This window comes from Camelus dromedarius, chromosome 7 (genome assembly GCF_036321535.1).
Source record: "Camelus dromedarius isolate mCamDro1 chromosome 7, mCamDro1.pat, whole genome shotgun sequence".
Lineage (NCBI taxonomy): Eukaryota > Metazoa > Chordata > Mammalia > Artiodactyla > Camelidae > Camelus > Camelus dromedarius.
In genome coordinates, this window is record NC_087442.1 from 64117571 (window position 1) to 64137619 (window position 20049).

Below are 20049 nucleotides of genomic sequence, written 5' to 3' on the forward strand. Positions count from 1 at the left end.
TGAATAGACATTTTTCCTAAGAAGACATACAGATGGCTAAAAGATACATGGAAAGGTGCTCAACATCATTAATCATCGGGGGATATAAATTAAAACCACAATAAGATGTCACCTGATACTGTTGAAATGGTTATTATCGAAAAGACAAGAAATAACAAGTGTTGATGAGGACATGGAGAAAAGGGAACATTTTTGTGCTGTTGGTGGAAATGCAAATTGGTGCAGCCACTATGGTAAACAGATGGGAGGTTCCTCAAACATTAAAAATAGAATTACCATATGATCTAGCAATTCCACTTCTTGATATTTATTTGAAGAAAATGAAATCACTATTTCCAAAAGACATCTGCACCCCCATGTTCATTGCAGTGTTATTTACAATAGCCAAGACATGGAAGAACCTAAGTGTCCATCGACAGATGAATGAAGAAAGAAAATGTGGTAATATATATATACAGTGGGATGCTATTTAGCATTAAAAAGAAGGAAATCCTGCATTTGTGACAACGTAGATATCACTGAGGGCATTATGCTAAGTAAAATAAGTCAGACAGGAAAGGACAAATGTATAATCTCACTTATATGTGGAATAGTCTGAAAAAAACAAACTGATAAATACAGAGAACAGATTGGTATTTGACAGATTTGGTGGATGAAACGGGTGAAGGCAGTCAAAAGGTACAAACTTCTAGTTGTAAAATGAACAAGTTCTGGGGATGTAATATACAGCATGGTGGCTTTAATTCACAATACTACACTGTGTATTCAGAAGTTGCTAAGAGGGTAGATCTTAAAAGTTCTCATCACAGGAAAAAAAATTTTTAACTATGTGAATTGATGGAGGTGTTACCCAATGCTATGGTGGTAATCATTTTGCTATATATATATATATATATATATATATACACACATATATATATATATGTATATATGTGTGTGTGTGTGTGTGTATATATGTGTGTGTATATGTATATGTATATATGTATGTTTATATATGTATATATATATACTTGTTTTATATATATAATTTTGTCGAATACCTATAACAATGTTATATGTTAATTATCTCTCAATAAAACTGGGGGAAAAGAAGAATGAAGGAGATGAAGGGAAAGGGATATGGGGAAAGAAGATTAAAAACCTTTCATTCAGTTATAATTCGTAATAATGTTCTGTTAACATAAAGTTATGTAAAATTTTATTCTTGTTATTATGTAAACTAATAATAATAATTCAAGCTGATTCAAGTTGTTTTTTCTCAAAGGAAAAATATGGTAAAAGTTATACTCTTGATTAAGGAATCTGCGGTTTAAAATTTTTATAAAAGTTAGCAAAATGTTATGTTTAAAATTTACATATATACACAAGTATATAGTATATGTTGTGTAGATTACAACACTTTTAGAACTATATACAAAATAGTACCATATAGTAACCATCTTGCAACACTGTATTTAATATGGCTCAGTTTCATAGAACATTATAAATGGTTCTTCCTCCTAAAGCAGTTCTAGTCTTTCTTTTTCCTTTAGTGCAACAAATCAGAAGGTGTAAGATTATAGAATGCTGAGGGCTCTTTTGGAGAAAGTTTCCCAGTCACCTTTGAGATAACTGGAGAGAATGAAAGACACTTGATTATGAGTTTTGAACTATGGATGCTTTGTTGTTCTGTCCTTTTTGTATAATAAAAAAAATTTGACAATTGCTGATGTTTATGTAAATGCCACTGATTTTTTTTCCTGTTGTAATGATCTTTTCAAACAAAATAATCGATGTCTATAGGCTAGAGCACCAAGTTTATGCAAGAGGACATGAAAATATCCTATTAGCTAGAATCTGTTTCTACAGCAAATAATGTCCAGGGGTATTATGCCATATTTTTAAATGCAGTGTTGTTTTTGAAATTATTCTGAACAACCTATAATGCTTTGTACAGAGTAGGGTCTCAAATATTGTTAGTTAGAATTAAACATTGGATTTAAAACTATTCCTAAAAATGGAAACTGATTCCCTAAGGTTTTAGTATTTGATTTCCAGATGACTGGAGGACTGCCTTTAGTATAATCTTATGTGCTTTGAGATTTTCACAGTGATGAACAAAGTAAGCATTTGAGCTGAAAATCAGTTGAAGCGTTTGAACTGAATAAAAGTAATAAAAAGCATATCTATCCTTAACTTTAAAACCAAGCATGGATTTTTCTGGTTTACTGTTGCACAACTGAAAAAGCACTTTCCTCCAGAACTGTTTAGTTTCACTGACAGAGATGTCTTTTCTAGCACAATAACCTTTTTCTTGCATGACTTTAGAGAAATTTAAAGAAAATTTTTGAGCTGTTATCTTACAGAGAAGCAGCTTTTTAGGAGACAAAAGCTGTGTCTTTCCAAGCCTACCACCACATCTTAAGCCCTTTATGATCTTGGACAATTCATTTCGCTGTAGCTGGCTTGTTCTCTAAATTTCTTATCCATAAAATGGAGGCGCTAATACCCATCTAACTCAAGAGATCCATTTAGAAAATGAGCAAAGCACCATTTTCTAGAATCAGTTTGTCAAGGTCACAACGTAGAGTCAGAGCTGAAAATTGGACTAGGTCTCCTAAATTTAAAACTTGATCTCCTCTTCCAAGCACTCAATTTCATGAGGTAAGACATAAAGAAGCCTGGATAATTAGTATAAAATTTCAGTTAGCAGCTTGTATTAAATTGATCATTTTTGATCCCTCTCCAGAATGCAGCTTCCTAAAGTGAAAACCACTCAAAGTTCTGGTTAGAATAGAAACTCTCTCTGAATCTAGGCTCCTTTCCTCTTTTCCAAATTTACTTTGCTTCCTCTGTCCAAAGCTGACATTTCCTGGAGCCATCTAGATTCAGCAATATGTATCCCACTCAAGAGTTTTTAGAAACTCAACAAAGCTGTCTCCACAGTAAGAATCAAATGGGATGGTACAAGGTGGAGAGTAAGGGTTTTAGCCAGACTTTTGCCAGATGAGTGGAAGAGCCTTAGGGAGAATTAATCAGACTCAGTTTTAATTTATATGCTGTTTACTTCAAATCTCAATACGGACATAATGAACTCAGAAGCACAAATGAAAATCATATAAAACCTCAGTGCTTCATGGGCTGCCAGTACTTCCAAATGTCTGCATTCTTTCAAAGCAGTCACCATAGAAAATTCAACATTTTTTTTCAACAGCTGCTAAAAACATTTTGGATTTTTCTTTTTAAATTGCTAGCCTATCATAGTCAGCTTGGGTCCCTCCTTTTTCTCCCTGCTTTTTCATTTTTCCTCTTCCATACACACAGCAAGTTCTTTTTAGCCTATCCCTGATAATCCAAAAATGGATTATCTGAAACCATCAGTTACCTGTTCATCACATATGGCTCCAAATGCCTTTCTGCTATTTCAAAAACAAATTCTTTGTTTCCATCTCTCAATCATCCTTTAAAAATGATGACCTGCCACCATGCAAGATTTTAAATGTTTCACAGGTGTTTAAGACATTTCAAAGGAAGAGATCCAAAGACATTTTGAGTAACATCAGTAGCACTGAAATAAGTGGATAATTTCAAATAGTGAATATTCTCAAGGGAGTAAATTAATTTTTGTACTTAATTTTAGTGTTTGTTAAAAGATGAATCAGATTAAGTTATAGCTCTACTTTATATGTGTACACATACATGCTATGTGTGTGTGTACATAATCTTGAAATTTCTTGCGTATTTTTTAGAGGAAAGTTGAATTGAAAGACAGAAACAGAAGAAAAATCAGCATGTAAAATGCTATAGAAAGAAACACCTGCTGGGAAAACATAAATGTAAAAAGATCTGACAGGCTTCCTTCATAATTTTACCCAGTAAAGCAGTAATATTTAGGAATAAAAATATTGTGGAAAAGCAATAACATTTCAGTATTTTAGCACATTTAAAGGCTCTGGCTCCATAGTTAACATGTCAGGAATCTAAAAACCTAAAAGAACACCTTTTGTTTTTCCAATAATCAATTTCAATATGCATTTTATTCCATTATCTTACTGTTCTGTTTTAATTAGTGAACTTTAAGGAATAAATTTTAACTTTATAGACCTAAATTTTATGTCTTACTGAGATACTTGTAAAGATCGTATTTACATTTTATATAGATGTTTCATTTTGTTACATACTACTGAAAATTCAGTAATCATAAATGCACAACCTTTTACTCCTGAAGCACACACACAGGGTATCTTTAATAATTCAAAGAGCTTTCTATAATGAAGTCATACTGGTGAACTCAATAGGAAAATTCTAATACTATTAAACATAACTTAAATAATCCACTGGAGAAACCAGGCATAATAGAGCAAGAAAAATAAATTCTAAGTGCTCAAAATATTTTGCTTTTTCTTATACCAATGTATATTTCTTAAATCATAATGACAATTTTCCTCTCTTTTGTTGGAGTACATGACAGCTATTCATATACTGGAGCAGATGCAAAAGATAAATGCTTTCCTATTAAAGTCAAGAATGTCAGCATTCTTTGTGCAGTGATGGGCAGACCTCCATCATGTTTGCATAAGATATCTCCTGGGAAAGCTATCACCAGACCATTACTACACTATCGACTTACTCTCATCTCAAATTATTATTCTTCAAAGACAGCCAGCTGAATTGCACTTTACTTTTTTAGACTCCCCGATAGGTGATGAAAAGAAAATGTCAAACAGAGCAGAGAACAAAGTTATTTATAATTTCACTTAACAGCAAACAATTCCAAAATTACTGATCCTTTAAATATAGCATTGTGCATTTTGCAATTACAATATATTGATAATTATTCAATTTGACTATATAAAATAAATGATTGAGAAAAAATGATTTCAAAAAGTCAGTAACTGATTTTTCTAAATACAGAATTATTGTGGATTCTGAAATGAATTAGTTAGGGCCAGTAATAAAGAAATTAATAGAAAGATTCTATTAAAATTACAATAAAATAAATTAACTATAGTGTAATATTTTATTATTTCCTTTAGTATTTGTTTATCAATTTCAGAAGACTGTAAATCAAGAGCCATACTCAGGTTATATAATTCAAAGATGATTTTTTTTTTCATAATTTAGTGATGGTGACATGACATTCTACAGAAGACAACAGTCTATACTGAATTGTTTTAATGAAGAGCTAAATTGGAGTTTATTTTGGTGAAAGGAGAAAAAAAATGAAACTCCCCCGAAAACATTAATTAACGAGATTTTGAAAGATTTGTGCAAATGGCCATATGTATTAACACAAAATGAATATATTTAATATATTTTTGATATTCAGAAAGTTAGCATGCTTTTGAGATATGAATCTCTTCAATTAAAAAAGATATATTTAAACCCAGAAATAGTAATATTATAAATAGTAAATATATGTTATATACATGTTATGTTATATAAGCATATATGTGTATATATATAAATAAAACAATGGAATATTATTCAGGCATGAGAAAGAAGGAGCACCTGCCATTTGTGACAACATGGATGAACTTGGAAGATAATACGCTACATAAAATAAGCCAGACAGAGAAAAACAAATACTATATTGTATTATATCACTTATATGTGGGATCTAAGAAAAAGAAAAAGTCAAACTCATAGAAACAGAGTAGAATGGTGGCTACTAGAGGCTATAGGTGAGAGAAGTGGTCAAAGGATACAAGCCTTCAGTCATAAGATGAACAAATTCTGGGTATATAACGTGTAGTATGGTGACTGTATTAATAATATTGTATTTTATACTTGAAATTTACTGAGAGAGTAGTCTTAAGCATTCCCATCACACACACACACAAAGGTAACTATGTGATGGATGTATTAATTAACCTGATTACGGTAATCATTTCACAATATATATGCATATCAATCATCATGCTGTACTCTTTATTATATGTAATTTTGTTTGTCAATTATACCTCAATAAAGTTGTGGGGGGAGGGAATAAAGTAAAGACAAACTCCAGGAAACAAGTTAAAGGTGAAAGAAAGAGACAGACAGGAGCAAGCCTCAGTTACTACTTATGGGGAAAAAGACAGGAAGTTCTTGAATTTTGGTAGAACAAAAGAGATTACTTATTTCTGCACTGTGGTTTCAGTTCTCTAACCAAAGTCAAAATTTCTGCCCAGCATAGAAATCAATTTTTGATCTGTGCAAGGTCTGTCTTGCTGGAATTACAGACACCTCAACTTAGACAAATTCGTTTTTTCCTAGCTCAAGTTTTTGCACCCTATTTCTGGCTTAAGGGAACACTGCTAAATATATACAGAATCGAGTTTTATTCACCCCATTATGATAATGGATCATCTTCTCCACAATTTTTGATATAACATCCCCCCACCCCTAGTTCAACTGGAGCCGTATTAGTTTTATATCAAAGTTACTGCAAGTAGAACAATATCAAATACAAGTTTACACCTTCTTTTTCCAAATTTTGCCTAACAGGTATAAGTAAAAAAAAAAATTTGGTGAAACATACTTATTAATAAAGGCACCAGAACCTTACTGAATTTTGATGAAAAAATTATTTGGTATTGAAACAAGCCTGGCATAGTTTTGTTCTATTAAAAAAATCCTCAAGTATTTTGTTTAAATTAATAGGAGTCTTTACCTCTTTTATTTGAAATACTACAGCATTAAAAATATATTATCATTGATATATATTTCATCAATATAGGTTCTAATAATATCAATCATTACCTAAAATTTACTACTGCAGGGAAGATTTTGAGTAGTGGAGCATTTTTGTAGTAATACATGTAAACGAGATTAGAATTAGAGTATTTATTGTCTGGTAACACTGATGAGAAAATAGCACTGTCAGACATAATCATAGGATGCAGCCTCTAATCCTCATGCCATAAATACATTTATATGTCAGGTGCTTGAGCATTCTATATTTACACCACTTCACCTTCAGAGGGAAGCATATTAAGGTAGTAAAACTAGCTAGGAAGGAGATTATTCAAAAGTTTTAAAAAATCTTTTAAACTAACCATAAAATCTTATTTCAAGAGCTCTTACAACCCTGATAGTTGCAAATTACTGCACAAGGCATAATGTGAAAGTAATGAAATACTCTACCAAAATGTTCAATAGAATTTAAAATTTTGACTTAAGGGAATTTGGAAGTTCAAGCATTCTCAAAGAGGCTGTAAGGATGATTAAAATCTTGAAGGAAGCCTGAAAGAAAAAGGACACAGTCATTACTGGAAATGTAATACAATGTTAACTCTCAGGTTTCACGTTAGACTAGAAAGCTTAAGTTCAAGGCCATTACACCAATCTTTATAGAAATGTAATGTTCTCCAACTCATGGTCCTCCCCTTAAAAAGCTGTGCATGGGTAATAATGATTATCAACTCAAATTAGTCACACACATCCAGGAAAATTGGAAATGAAAAGCTTCTTCAATTACCCAAACCAACATAAATGATTTATTTCCTTCTTCTGACATGAAAGGAAAGGAGTTGAATGTTCACGAAGGTTAGCATTTACCCACCCTGCACTAAGGTCAGAGAGCACACTCAGCACAAATATTCCCAGAAAAGGTTCAACTTGGCAGAAAAGAAACCATCTATTCCAAAAGGTCACCATGTCAGCTCGACTTTTCGTCTGCTGTGAGAAAAATCCTGTCCAAGTCCATTACTGTAAGGCAGCAGCTGTTCTGTAGAACGATAGCCTCCACGAGAGAACAGTTTCTCATATGCTCCAGTGACCCTCCTCCACTTCACAGACTACTTTTTGTCTCCTCTGACACCATTCTTCCTCACAACCCTATAATTTTGCTCTTCCATCTCAAATGCCTACTCCCAAACATTTCTCCACATTTTACATAGTCGTAAGCCCAGCTGAAAATCCAACCCTCTGAGTCAAGTCTAGTGGAGCCCAAAATGCCTTTGATGAACTATAAACCCTTACACATCCTCTACTCCCTGCCTATGTCTCCAGCTCAACCCTGGCTCACTTCACACGCTGAACTTCAGCTTCCCCAACACCTGAAGCTCTGGCTCTCCCAGGAGCCTCTATCTGGTATGTTCCTTCCCTCAACTCTGTTCCTGGCTTACTTCTTACTATATTTTGATCTTTGCTTACACCGCACTCCCTCAACACCTTTCCTATTTATCTCAAGTACATTCCCCACCTTTATTTGCCCTAGTTTCTTTCTTCCCAGCAGTGTTAGAATTTTTTTTTTAATTATTTTCCTTTGCTCCTCATTTCTTTTGTATCCACACTGGGATTAGTGTCTTTCCCCCTCCTTTCCCAGCTTTATTGAGATATAATTGACATATAATATTGTGTAATTTTAAGGTATACAATGTGTTGATTTAATACTTTTATATTGCAAAATGATGAGCACCCTAGCATTAGCTAACACTTCCATCACCTCACATAATTACCACTTCTTTTTTTGTGGGAAGAACATATCAGATCTACTCTATTAGTAACTTTCAAGTATGTAGTATGGTATTACTAGCTATAATCATCATGCTGTACATTAGAGCCTCAGAATTTATTCATTTTTTAACTGGAAGTTTGTACCCTTTGACCAACATCCCCTGTTTTTCCCAGTATTACCTGTCTTGTTCGCATTGTATCCTCAATGCTTGGCACAAAGCAAATTGCAATAAATGCTAATTCAATCAAATCCATCCTACTTTGACCTATCTTTTTCTAACTACCTTTGTTCTTATTGGAATCAGAGCATAATGAACTCATCATTTACTCAAGTTTATCATTATTATGCAAGTCAACATATAAACCTACTATATGCCGGGAGCTGTAAGGTGCTGCCACAATGGCTATCCTTTACTGAGTACTTATTACATTCAAGGCACAGTTACAGTACTTTACCAATGTTATCCCATTGTATCACCACAACCATGTAAACGAGCAACTACTTTTATTCCCTTTTTAAAGACGAGGAAGCTGAGATATAGAGAGGTTAATATTATGTGCTCCAGATATCACAAATAGTAAGTGACAGAGCTCAGATTCCGCACTCTATTCAATGAAACACAGTTTCTACCTTAAGAAAAGTACCAGGAGAGAGGGGAAAGGAAAATGAACTGAAAACGCAAAGAGATAACAGTTTCTTAAGGGAGGACAGGAATATTTGTTTGATGTGGCGTTTAAGATGCGATTTGGAAAAAAAGGTAGCATTTTGACAAACAGATATCAGGAATTGGTGCAAAAGGCCCTTCTTAGGGAAAAAAAAAATGATGAGAACAAAAATACAGGGAAAACAGACACTAAGTGTGCACAGGAAATGGTAATAGCCATGTTATTATATGTTGTTGCATCTCTTGAGCCCAAATAGTGAAAGTCCTTGCCTATATCACTGAGAATTTATCTGTGGCTAAAGAAGAAATAAAAATGAAATCAAAGTTTTAAAACAGCAATTACTGTGGACCTATTCTCCAAGTTATCAGTTACCTCCCTTGTTCATCAGCTATTTCTGGTGGCTATTCTCTCAGCAACTGGATTTAAGTTTTCTGATGCCAAGCACCATGTTTTACACGTTCACCGAGGCGTTATAAAAGCTGACTCTTAAAAATGTCGGTGGACAAGAAGAAAAGTCAGAGGTGATTAGAGAGGCACTGCATATAGAAACTACACTACACATCTGTCAATGGTACAGTGATAAAATACTGCCCTTGCCCTCAAGGAGTTACATTCTGACACAGAGAAGAAATGATTTGTGCAAATTCATATAATACAGTAAATATGTTAGAAGAAATACAAAGCTCTAGAATCCTACAAAGCAAAATTATTTTGAAATTAATTCCAATAGGCATTTAAATTATAATGGTGTTTTCCAAAAGTGTTCATGTACAAATTTTTCAAGACCCAGAAGAGTAAATTTCTATGATATTGAGTACTTATAAAAGCTTCTCTGCAATAGTCATTTACATAGAACAGAGCAGAGCCTCATCTAAAACTTCATTAATGTGGTTACCATGAATTTTCTTCAGTGAATAATCCAACTCAGCATTTGCTTTTTAAGTTCCCTGCCTGTGGCTTTCTATAATCAAAGTTCTTGACTGGAGGAATTTAAATAATTTTTTTTCTCTTTCAGTAAAAAGCAATTACTTTCAACTCTCTTCACATATTCCCACCATACTCCCATTATAACATTTATCTAAGTCCAAAACAACTGAACACACACACACACACACCCCCTTAACGCTTGTATTTGGAAAAGGCTGAGTTGAAGGCGTACGGTGATTCTGCCTTATTTATCCTATTGAATGCACATAGTTTTTCTTCATTCATTCACTCCAGAGAGCCTGACATTCAGCCTCATTTTACAAGTCCTGGAATTAGAAAGCTGTGCTACAAAATCATGAGGAGTAATTGGCCTTTTAAAAAAAAGTGGATGCGTATGATAATCACAGAAACTTAGAGTTTTGACAGATCTTACAAAGCATCTAATCCAGAAAAGGCCAACTTAGATGCAGTATTCTCCATTCCTGCCGGAGAGGGTAGATATTACTGATGGATCTGTGTCCTTTCCCACCAAAGCTGGGCATTACTCAGATCCCTTCTCTACATGATGCTCCAGGCAACCTCTATCCTGTAAGATAAAACATTTATTGTCTAGGACCCTTCTCATAGGATAGAAAATGCACTTTGGAAAGCTATAGTCTATTTTTAGCTGCCATAGTACCTAATATGCACCAAAGGACTCCTTAGTATCCTGAAACATCCTAATTGTTTAAAGGCATTGCTGCAGTTTACAAAACAGACTACGTGTACGAGCAACTTTGCCTGTGCCATGCCTTTGGTGTTCCTGAGCACCCTCATCTTATACCTCAGCACTGCTGGACTCTGGCTTGCTTCCTGAGTCACTCCTCCATCTTCTAGGGAGACACTGTAACCTCTTTCCACACTATAGACTAAGGCTGTCCAGAAGGAACCATTCTTGTACTTCTGTTTCTCTCAACACACTCCACGATCACTATCACCCACAGCCATTGGCTTCATGTAGACTCTTTACTCATTTCGCTCCCCAGCTCAAATTTCCCCAGCTCCAGACCCACAATTCCAACTCTTGGTAGTAGTTTCCACATGTATCTTGCCATTACCACAAATTCAACATGAAAACTTTATCTTTCTCACCAAAACTTCCTTGCCCTTCCTCATGTTTCTGTTCCTTATCTTAATAGCATCATTGTCTTCCAATTACCCAGGCTGGAAACCTGGTGATCTCCTTCAGCTCCTCCTTTTCAGGCTCTACTTCTTTTATATATATATATAAAAGTGTATATATATATAGTGTATATATAGAGAGATACACACAAATATATATAAAATTGAAGTAAGTTGGTTTACAATGTATTAATTTCTGGTGTACAGCATAGTAACTCATAGTTATACATATGTATATATATTCCTTTTCATATTCTTTTCCACTATAGGTCATTACAAGATATTGAATATAGTTCCCTGTGCTCTACAGTAGGACCTTGTTGTTTGTCTATTTTTTATACAGCAGTACCTGCAAGCTCTACTTCTAAATGATCAGGAGGGTTTGTCATTTCTAATCTGAAATGCCATTCAAGTCTCCTCCCGATTTCATGCCACCACTCAGGTTTGGGCTTTCCTCTGTGCCCACCTGAATGACTGGCACTCTCCTCCTAACCGGTCTTCCTGCCGGAATCACTCCTCTCTAAGCCACCCACCCGTCCCTTCTCCCTGTCCCCCCAATACCATGAGGTGTATTTCCTTACAAATGTGACTGTTATTCCCTACCTCTGCTAAAAAGTGCCTCCACGTTTCTTCAAAATATAGTCAATGTTTCCCCTTACCTTTAAAATAAAGCTCAAATTCCTGAGTGTGGATTTCAATGTTCTCCACAGATAAGGACCAGGTCCCTTTCTCTTTGCATAGTGTCATGATTAAAAGCTCAGACCCTCGGAGCCAGATCGCCCAGCTCTGAGACCTTAAGCCAGACTGCTGCACACTCTAGTGTAGGCTGAGGGGTCCTGAGTGAAGCACCTGGCTAAGGGGGGAGAGAGGAAGAGGTGCTGGGGTAGAAGTGTAGCCCATACACCAGTCACCAAGCCATGTATCACCAAGGGGCAGCCACAGGCTTGGGGAAGGGACATCATTTTCTATCTCACATATAGGCAGTATATGGGCTCCATTTCCTAAGACATCTCAAGTGGCTGTTGTGAGGATTCAATGAATTAATACTTGTAAAGCCCTCAGAACAGTGCCAGGCACACAAGTGCCATCAAAGTGTCAGCTGTTAATCCCACACCTTCCCTGTCCCTTATATTTTAAATAAACAGTAGAAATTATTCACTATTTTACTCATGTATGATTATGCTCTTTCACTTTCATGGCTTTCATTGCTCATTCTGCTTCCTTTCCCCAAAACTCCCTCCCTTGGCAACGCTAATCTCTACCTGTTGATAATCCTGTCTAATCTTCAAACTCAGCTGAGCTGCCATGACTGCTTCCATTGTCTTACTTGACCCCTACGAACAGAAGTTATCTAGACTTTAACTTGTGGGACTTAATACACTATATTGTGTACTATCTAAACTTACACTTATCTCAAGGCCTTATCTTCCTTTAAAGATTTTAAGTGTCTTAAGGTAAACTGCAAGGCTCCTCCATGTGTTCCCATAGTTCCTACAGACCGAAAGTGGCATAATAGGCTTACAACAGGCAATAATAGAACCATTATTAAGTACCTACTATATGCCAGGCACTATAAAAAGTAGTTTATATACAGTATTTATATTACTTCTCACACAACTTTTATAGCAGTATTATTTCCCTTTCATATAGGGAGACAGTATTTAAATAATTTGCTTAGTATTAAACAGCTAAAAAGTAATGGGCAGAGATCTGAACCCAGGATCTTGCTGGTTCAGAGACAAACTCTACTTCACGGTAGTATCTTGCCTGGCTCCTTCCCTTGCCCAGGAGCTGCCATTTATTCATTATATACTATATTCCAGGAGCTTTTCCTACATTATTCCTAAACTTCCTTGCGAAGTGGTTATTATTATTCCCATATGCATGAGGAAATCCAAGGCTTAGAGATGCAATTTACCTTAGATCTCACAGCTAGTAAATTTCAGGTGCAACTTTTAAACCTGACCACAGGACTCACCTACCTCCCAAAAAAGTACTTATCACATTTTAGGAGGAGTCCTTTGAGAAAAATGTTATTGCCCTCACTGATTTTTAAAAATTACTCACAGGGTCTCATTTATGTGGTTCTATTTCATATAGACACCCTTTTAACAGAAACCATCACTATATACATATAGAAAAAATGTTATTCTGCATTATATTTGTCAACTTTATATAGTAATTATTAATCTTATCTGTTATAAATAACCTGGCAAAAAATGCTTGTACTTCAAAGAATTTGATGGACATTTACATAAAAATGATCTTGATATTAGAAGGATAAAAGTTTACTGATAAAAAGTAATTGCTTACATAAACATTAGATCAAGAATATGTTGAGATATTCATGCTTAGTACTTGTCGTTATTAATTTCACCAGATCATCAGGTTTTGTTTGGTACTTCTATTGCATTCAAGTTATTTGGAAGGTCAAGATAAAACACTACATGTAAAGAAACACATAAGCACTGCTATGAATACCACAATGAATCTTAAACTAAATTCCATGCACAGAGAGGAGAAGGGAAAAAGGAAAGATGCAGGATCAGAATTAACCATTAGATTCTTAAAGAATATAAGAATATAATTTTGTAAAGGGAAAAATTTGAGGGGGGTGATTTTACTGCAAATTAGTCTGACATTTATAGGAAAACAATTCTCAATACCAAATTAATATGTATGCAGCAACCACCAATGTAATTAAAATATACTTCAAGAGATTATTTAAAGTTACATGACTTGAATATCATGCTTCAATTTTGCCAATGCTCACTATTTAATCGGGAAAATCCTAATGCTTTTGAGGGTAAAAAACGGGAAAGTAAAAGTAGAAAAAAAAAATTAACAGAACCGAGATCTTCCCAAGCAAAGAAATAACTCCAAAAGAGTATCCCTCATCATGAAAACACTAGTCTCTAGAGCTCCCAGAGGATTCTGAGCAAAACTAGACATACTAGCAATGCATTATAAATGTGTAACTACCATTTAAATGGATGGAGGAAAGCTGGTGAGCGAAATGAGAAAAAGGCATTTTCTTACAGCCAACCAGAAGCTGGCATTTCAGGCAATGATCATCTAGTCTACAGAGTCAAGTTAACAAAGCTATTGTCATTCTGCCACTCACCCTCCGCCTTTAACTGTTGCTCTCCTCTACCAGGAGGAAACAGAAGGTTAAGTCTGTCTTCACAATTTTCAGTCACAATTTGCTCATTAGGCTCTGGCATGCTCAGTACATAACTGAATAGCATATGTTTACCAAAAGACATAAGCAACAAAAAGGCTTCTCTTAATCCTCCCTTTTTAATTATTTGGGTACCCAATTTATATGAATAAATGAAATTTTGGAGTAAATTTCTATTGGTTGTACAATCAAGATCATCTCATCTCATACAGGCCAACGAAGACTTTCCTTAATAACATCTCTGTTCATGGATTTGGCCAGGAAGCAAGTTGGATATAGAAAATACTGCCTTATTCCAAAAAGGCATTGACTATCCTTTTCAAAGGAGTTTAAAATTTGTCATGTAGATTTTAAAACTCTGGAAAAGTATCAAATGTGTTTTTATTGGACAGCTTCATAATAACATGTGAAATATAACAGATTTGTCAAGAATCACACAAATTAAGAGGAAAGACTCCTGTCACACGTGTATTTTAGAAGTCTAATCTGTTCCTCTTGGATTACTGCCACATCTTTTATCATGAGATTAGCTGTTTTTTTATGGTCTGTTCGTCAAAATCCATTTGGATTTATTAGGGTGGCATATGTTAGCTGGATTAATTGTTGCTTTGATCTCAGAAAACTCAGTATTTAAGGAAGTAAGAATATAAATGTGAAGTATGAAAAAAATTAGTATATCATGAAACGAAAGGCTGTGCATGTATGATCAACCATATGACAAAAGTGATCACATTATGAGTTACATAAGGTTATTTTATTCCAGCCTTCTCTTTGTATCTTCTTTTGGCTCTTTTATTTGGAATCTTTAAAAACATTTGTTACAAGTCAGTGTAATAAGTTAGGCAAACACCAGTTAGCCACTCAGTGGTCTTTTTTCATCACCTAAACCAAGGCTCCACAAACTATGGCTTGCAAACCATATCATCATATCATCAGGTCTGACCATCTTATGTTTTTGTAAATAGAATTTTGTTGGAACACAGTCACATCCATTTGATTATGTATTGTCTGTGGCTAATTTTGCACAATGACTGCAAAGTTGAGTAGACGAGAAGGACCCAAAAGCCCAAAATATTTACTATCTGGCCTTTTATAGAAAAAATTTGCCAATCCCTGACCTAAACCAATTCATCTCAGTATTCCAGGAGGAAATTTTACTCTCTGGTCACAGTCTTCTACTCCCCGACTCTCTGTCCCATTAGATCTGCTTTTTTCTACTTCTCCAAGACATCCTTTTTTCAATTACCTTCTTTTTCTAGTAAATCTACCATCTTTTATTTATATATTTTTCCCTTCTCAGTCACCATCACAATTAATTCTATTCCAAAATTTATTTAATGTGAAAATAAAGCTGATCAAATGTGGCCCAATCTCTGCATAGGGTCAATCAAATAATAAGAATAATTTCAGTAACAATGGAAAATATAACTGAAAGAAATGTTAATATTTCCTTAGATTATAAAGAAAATGCTTAAGCTGTGAGGGACAAGTGTGCACTTAACAAGCAGGAGAACATTTCAAAATCCTATCTTCCCAGCATCATTCTTGTCAATATTCCCCCAAATTAATGACAGCTGCTGTGGTAGATGCTATGGTGTACTGCCTGGACTTCTCATTCAGGAACAAGGCACTCCTTCCTCCAGCTGCCAGGCTCTCTTTGAGAACTGCCCTCAGACAAAGGGAGCTGCCCTGCTCAAGTTAAGTCTCCTTTTGGAGAGCATCCGACATCTAATGTTAGTTGATGTGGGGGCTTGAGCCCCTGTGCCTCAGTTAGAAAGGCTATCCAGGTTCCAGGACTACCTGTAAAATTGACTAAGGCCTCTGTTATGATCATATGACAATTCAGCTCTTCTCCCTGCCCAAGTCTGCTTCTTTTTCTCCCTTACACGTGTTATTTTTAGGAGCTTTCTCCAATAGACTCTTGCAGGTAAATCTCTGCTTGGAGTCTATTTCCCAATTTAAGACAGCTCTCTCATCAAACGCTCTCTCTCATCCCGTTCTTATCACTCACACAAAAGTTTCCCTGAATCCCAGTCTTTCTAGCTCTTTATGTCTCTCTCTTCACAGTCCTGTTTCCTCACAATCCTGGGTCAATTCCTTTCCTCTCAATAGAGGTCACTACCTTTTCTTTAAATTTACTTATTAGATATGAACAAGAATTGGTAATTAGTCCTACAATTTGTGCTAGCTTATTTTTACATTTTATTCCAAGATTTCAAAATATTGCCTTATAGAAGACAGTTTGGGGCTAGAACATCAGGGGTCATTTTTAAAATGTTTTGCTGTTTTATTTTTAACAGAATATCTAACCAAAAAGCATTAAAAATGGAAACTTCTACATTATGCATTTGAAAGTCTTTATATGATTATTATATGATCAACTGTATTGTAAAAGTTCTTCTTCAATGACATTTTCCCCCCTGCAGTAGCATTTTATTCAAAATGAAATGTTCTGGTACAAAAGTTGGACAGTAAGGCAACATGAGAAGACATAAAGTTTTTTAAAAAAATTCCTAGTATCATCAAGGCCTTCTTTGGGAAGTCTGCTTCTAGAATGGAGAAAAGAAAAGAAGGAAGGAAAAAGAAAAGAAAAAAGAAAACGAGAGAGGGGAAAAAGAGAAAGAGAAAGAGGAAGAAATACAGGAAAGAGGAGGAGACAGAAACCAAGATGAACCACATCAAGAGATCACTGTAAATTCGTTAATTACTTTGCACACAGAATCTCTGAAGTTGTAGAATGATTATCTCTTCCGGAGACCAAATGTTTAATTTTCTGAAATTTCCAGCATTGGCACAAGTTAGAATAAACAACCGGTCTTTATTATGCTTAAACTTAAAATTCAGAAAGAATGGAAACAAAAAGAGCAAAGCAAGGTAGGGAGAAGTTTAATATCATTTCCAGATATCAAAATAATGTATATATCTTCCATAATTAATTACAGCATTGGGGAATGATTAGCGAGATAAACCAATGGCAGTGAATAGAATATACAAAAATATACTCAAATGTGTATGGAAATGTAATCTATGAAAAAGATTCCATCTTGTATCACTGGCATAAAGATTGACTTCTAAAACAAATTGTGTTGGGACAACTGGATAGCCTTTCGGAAAAAGATAAAATTGGAGCTGAATCTCACACCACATACCATGCTTAATTCCAAATGGATCACAGAGCTAAATGTTAAAAAAATGAAACTATTTCAGATTACATTCATGGGATAAATTCCCAAGAGTAACATTATTGGGATAAAGAGTAGAAAAAGGATAAGGCTCTTGATTCATATTAGCAAACTGACTTTTAGAATTCTTGCACTAATATATACCCCCAAATGTAGTACATGGCACTTCCATTCTTATTTAAGTCTAGACAAGAAAGTGTATGTCCTATTTTTTAAATATTTAATAGAATACGTGTGTGTGTAGTATAGCTTAAGTTTAGAAGCCTTCATTTGCCCTAGGCGTTTTGAGGTCCTGGGAATGTCTTATCAGAGTAAAATATTTTTGTAAAATTAACAAAAGGAAGATTTTTAAAGAGGGTCCCCAAATTCCATAAGCTTCAGGCCCCACAACACCTAGATCAACTCTATCATTTTATTAATCTGAACTATAAGAAACTGTCCTTGTAGTATGTCACAGAATGACAAATCTAGAAATTTCATATGGTTCAACTAATACACAAAATTTTGGTGACTCATAAAGGGGAAAATTTCTAATAACCAACAGCAGAGTTATCAGGTCGAAGAGTACCCAAAAATGTTTTAATAGATACAATCAGATTGCCTTCTAAAAAGTTTGTATTCTCAGTCCCTCCAACAGCAAATAAATGTACACATGTCCATTACAACAGTGCGTGTTAACCAGCATGACTACACACTTTCTTTTGCCCAAGATAGTCCTGTTTTATATCTGTTCTCCCAGTATAATTATTCATAGCGTTCCTTTTTACTCTCAAAACATTCCCAGTTTGAATGATAGATGGCCTTTGCAGTGTCACTGATCTTTTAAATTCTAATCTCTCTCCTGGAGATCATTCTGGCCTGTAGGAGGCCTGCAGGCTTCTGAAAGTTACCTGCATTCTCCTTTCCCTCCCTCCTTATTAACCTGGACCAACTACTTCAGGAGCTATAGAATGACGGAGCTTGTCTCTAGTCAGAGACTTCCTTTCTGTTTAGGTGGATGTAGGAGATGGCAATAAAAGTATGCCTGTGTGTTCATCCTGTTGAAAGTCAAGCACCTGTGTGTGCGCGCACACACACACACAGCCAAATTAGTAACTGTTTTAATTCAAGTGACAGTCCCTAGCTGATCACCATCCAACATGCCAGAGATTTTGGTAAGAGGGTCCCAGCAATGGATGAGGGGTGGGCAGGGTGACTGTTATATGCTTCCAAGGGCTGGGATTCTGTGACTCCAGCAGTAACAATTAACATTTACTGAGAACTTCCCGAGTGTCAGGGGAATTCTAAAAATTTTTCCTGTAAAATCTCATTTTGTCCTCAGAGCTACTCATTGATTTAGTCACTATTACTAGAGAATATTAACAAGTGAGTAAAGTAAGGCACAGACAGATTAAGTTAGTTGTCCAATAGTATGTACTTACTAAATGAAGCCTAGATTTCAACTAAGGCAGCCTGACTAAGGAGCTGTTACTGCTCCATTTTCTGCTCCCTTCCATTACATGTTTTAGGCATTGAAAATCAGTTCACATTATACAGATTTGATTTCTGCTTACCTTCTTAATTCTGATTGCATTCTGGAAAGTTGCTTAATAAGAGGTGGGGGAAGTCATGCAATAAAATTTGAAAGCTTACCATTGAAAACTTCCTTCTTCTCTCTCTGGATGATCTATCTTTTCAGTTATCTATTCATCATACTCTGTGCAAAGAAAGAATTAATTTACCTTGTCAAAGTCTTTCTAAGAAAAGTCAGTGATGACTTACCTAATTTAAAAAATGCTAAACACAAAATATTTATAAAGAATCATATGATTTCCATTCTGAGATTTTACTATTACTGCTATTTTAATAATTAAGGCTTAAGTGACTTAAGGTATTACCACCTTGGGTATGAGTTTAACAAAGAGGAAAAGTCCAAATATTTGATAGTGACCACAAAATTAGTTGTCTCTGGTGACAGAAAACCTGTGGCTGGCTGCTCAGTGAATCCCTAATCCCAGCAAATCATCTTCTGAATTCATTTTCTAGGCAAGTTTGGACCAAGGACCAACAGAGGTGATATTACCACCACTCCTGGAAAATAACTCTGTGGGTGAGGGGCATCTTGGTCAAATAGTGCATAATATATAACGTTTTCCAGGTTATGTATTTTCCTCCTCCACAAGTTAGAAGTCTAAACACACTTGTCTATTGTCTTGAATAAACACTGATAAGACTACCACATGCAAAAAGGGTACCAGTAAACTTCCAGTTTGTAAGTCCAAAGGACACTCATGACTCTCTCCCTCCATATTCAGACCCTCCTCTCTTGATTTCTATGACACCACTGTCTCCCACTTTTCCATCTTCTCAATTCCTCTTGAAGAATCTTGTTTCCTTTATTCAACCTTTTGATATAGGCAATCCCCTGGGCTTGAGATTTTTCTCCTGGGTGAAAATAATACTGCTTTGTGAATTTGATTACATTTTTTCTTACAATGAATCTAGTGTAACTCAAACTGTGAATAGATAACT

At 35.1% G+C, this 20049-nt stretch overlaps 1 protein-coding gene across 1 annotated transcript in view; it reads right to left on the reverse strand.

The window, feature by feature from the left end:
- The window catches only part of CDK14 (cyclin dependent kinase 14), a 555862-nt gene extending 536637 nt beyond the window's left edge, over window positions 1–19225 (reverse strand). The window contains exon 1 of the mRNA XM_031454861.2: window positions 19171–19225. The gene's annotated coding sequence lies outside the window, so the exon portion shown is untranslated. The remainder of the gene's footprint in view (window positions 1–19170) is intronic.
- Window positions 19226–20049: the final 824 nt, after the last annotated feature.